Below are 3,506 nucleotides of genomic sequence, written 5' to 3'. Positions count from 1 at the left end.
AAATTTGTTGTAAGTAGCTAGAAATGTGTAGTTATGTTTCAGTCCTATTTTTGTTAACTAATAACCATGTGTATGTATTAATTTGATATGTTACAGTGCCAGCAGCAACCTCTGGACAACACATGTGGGTTCTATGTGTCGCACAACCTTATGCTTGCCATGGGACAGACCAACTTGGATGCTCCTGAGGTACGACAGATCTATTTTCTGGTGTTGTTCGAAGTTGAATGTGAGGATTGATTTCGAATGCTGAAAACCCCATAACTCATATATCCCTGTCTTGTTGTTTCCTGTTCCTGCTGTGGATTGATAAACTTATTCAGTTGAATGCGATGCACAGCCATCTTTATTATGCTAATATGTTGTTGTTTAAGTGTAACTCACATGCCAATAATTTATCCTACAGCTTAGGCTGTGTATGTTTGTTTATAGGTTAATGGTAATTGACATGCAATTCTAGCTAAAAATAGGTAGATAGATATTAACATGTAGGAAGCTAAGAATTGATAGCATGTTTAGAAACCTTGTGCCTACTCAATTTGTTGTTGACCCCACTGTTTCTCTTTCTCTTCTTGGAGAACACTTTCTAAAATCAATCTAGACTTATGGATTTCTGAAAACAAGTTTTTGGGGTTGATCCTGATCATTTGATGTTTAGTGTTCTTTGTTTTCTTGTCTTTGCCGTGAGCTTTATATAGCTGAAGTGTTTTGCGTTTTTACAGGCTTAGTTTTTTATTTTGTGTTTTAATAAAATCTAACAGCCCCCCCTGATGTTTTCGTGGTTAAAAAAGTTCCCACTCACCTAGTAATAGCAGCTATATATTGCTTTCCGAACCCAATTGTCATATATAGATCACTTGTACCCTTCTTTTGCATCGATCACCTTTCAATAACTCCAGCTTGCCCTTTCTCAAAATCAACCTTCATCACATGCTTTCTTGCTAGCCAAATCAAAGTAATTAAGAATATATAACTGGGGAATAAAATCCGACTCTGTCCATCAGCCACCTCCAGGTCATAGTTTAATTAGTGATTATTTCATAGACAGTCAGATTGCCCTTAGTATATCTGCCCGTTTTATTATTTCGAGCCTAGTCATGATTGCCTGCCGGACAGCACCCTCTAATTCCCATTCTTCCATTCTGCCTCAAAATCTGAAAATTTGTGAGTTAATGCTTCTTTCCGCGGTGGTCTAACTAGCTATGTGCAGAACCACGAATGAGCAGGGACCAACATAATTTGACCAATCTCTATGAAGCCCTAATAATTACGAAGCAAAAGGAACGATGACGTACTATAGATCTCTTAGTAAAAGATTACCTGGTACTCTGAAGTACAGGTATACACAGCCTCCAATCCTTGAAGTCTTGTATTTAAAATTATTTTGGTGCACCTCTAGGTTAATTTTATGCTTTTGCTAGGTAACAAATTGAAAACCTTTTTTCTCACTTCTAAAGTATAGCGCTGGCAATAGTTAAGATTTTTATGCGGGTATATATATATATATATATATATATATCAACATTTTCACTAATGCATGTACAAAACAGTAGTTTAACATAATGGTACTGTAGTATATATGTTGAAAAGTACTTATCAGTATATATATATATATATAATGTTGCTACACAGGATTTTGAGGTGCTGACCATTCCAATCAACTTGGAGGATATTAGAGAGAAGATCGCCATGTTCATCATGTCGCAGATCGCTGATCCAAAAGGCGAGTTTCATTTGTCCAGCAGTTGAAAAGATGTATGAATATTTTGGGACGCGCGCTTTACTTAATTAAGTATATATGGTTTGAACGATCGAGCCTGATGAGGCTGTTGTATGATCTCACACAGTATATATAATTTTTATCTTAATTGAACTTAATTATTTTGCTTTGTCGTCATTTGATCTCACACACAGGAATTTTGATCTCACACAGTATATATATATATATATATATATATATATATATATATATATATATATATATATATATATATATTGTCATCATCGATTTTAGTACACACGCGTACGTGGGTGATATTCACACGCGTCTATACTACAGCGCCGGCTGAATTCGCGCGTCTGTTCCAAGCATTTGTTACCGACGCGTGTACGTGAAAGCTCGTGTGTAAGAAGCTCTTGCTTCACACAGGTGCATCGGAAATGCGCGTCAGTAGTGATCTAGTAGCACAGACGCTAGATTTATGCGCGTCTTTATTTCTTCCTCTACGCGTGTCTGAAGAAATGAATTTCACAGGCGGGCTTTGGTAAAGAGGGTCTCTAATAGTGACTATCACAGACGCGCTCCGGACGCGTTTGTAATTTGATCTTACTACAGACGTATTACCGGAGACGCGCGTTGGCGCGTCTCTGATGTTAATAAATGTGCGTCTGTATTATGCTTTTTTCACATCGCGCGATCTCGCAGCAGCCGATTGCAGGGCCTCTGCACGATCTACAAGTATTCACGATGTTCATGGCTGTGGTCTGCTAGCCACCAATGGGCAGCGTCGGCCACGAAAACTCTAGTTGACGAACTTGTAGAAGACGACACACAATCCTTTGAGACGATAGGGCTTCAAACGATGCTCCATGGCTCACGGTTGGAGATGCCTGACCAAAGACGATCACTCGATCAGAGCAACAGCACGGGGATCTTTGGCCTGCTATTGATGGCCGATGAACTGGGCTTGGGGCAATGCGTTAACGCATCTAGGGCTTGACGTGTGATGCTTTGATAGATGTGGTCAGCGGCGCCAGCACAAGAAGTCAGCGAGGCACAGATTGCCAGGAACAATGACTCAGTCAGACGCACCCACGTTAGAGATCAGCAGTAACATGGCCGGCGGCCTTGCTAGCTCGGATGTTGTAGGTTGATTGTGCGATGGCGTGGATCATAATCAACTAGCTTATTTTCAAGGGTTTGCAAAAGAAACGATGGATGCTATTTATAGTCGGACACGACTAGATGGATATAGAATTCCTGGTGCGTGCGTTTTCTACACTCTAGTTGTAGAATACTATTCTACACCAAACTGTTAGGCCTTGTTTAGTTTCAAAATTTTTTGCAAAATATGAATAGTAACACTTTTATTTGTATTTGACAAATATTGTCCAATTATAGACTAACTAGGCTCAAAAGATTCGTCTCGTCAATTCCGACCAAACTGTGCAATTAGTTTTTGTTTTCATCTATATTTAATACTTCATGCATACGTCTAAAGATTTAATGTGACGGGGAATCTGAAAAAAATTTGTAAAATTTTTGGGAACTAAACAAGGCCTTATACCGAGTAAAAATTCAGTATCATTCAGTATAAATTCAGTATCATTCAGTATTTGTGTGTTTCAGTATTGTTCAGTATTTCGTGGTCCTCAGTGTTCGACAAGATGATACTGAACACTCTGCAGTATTTCTTAGTATTTTTATTCTACACCTAGGGTGTAGAATAGCGTTGTCGTGTATATATATATATATATATATATATATATATATATATATATATATA

At 38.2% G+C, this 3,506-nt stretch overlaps 1 long non-coding RNA gene across 1 annotated transcript; it reads left to right on the top strand.

Moving 5' to 3' along the window:
• Positions 1–102: 102 nt before the first annotated feature.
• Positions 103–1,897, top strand: LOC110431573. Its single transcript, XR_002448990.1, has 2 exons — positions 103–189; positions 1,633–1,897. It is a non-coding gene; the product is annotated as an uncharacterized LOC110431573 (long non-coding RNA).
• The last annotated feature ends 1,609 nt before the right edge of the window (positions 1,898–3,506 follow it).

The sequence above is a fragment of the Sorghum bicolor genome, unplaced genomic scaffold, assembly GCF_000003195.3.
Source record: "Sorghum bicolor cultivar BTx623 unplaced genomic scaffold, Sorghum_bicolor_NCBIv3 super_2056, whole genome shotgun sequence".
In the NCBI taxonomy this organism is placed as follows: domain Eukaryota; kingdom Viridiplantae; phylum Streptophyta; class Magnoliopsida; order Poales; family Poaceae; genus Sorghum; species Sorghum bicolor.
This window is presented reverse-complemented; position numbering and strand designations above follow the sequence as displayed.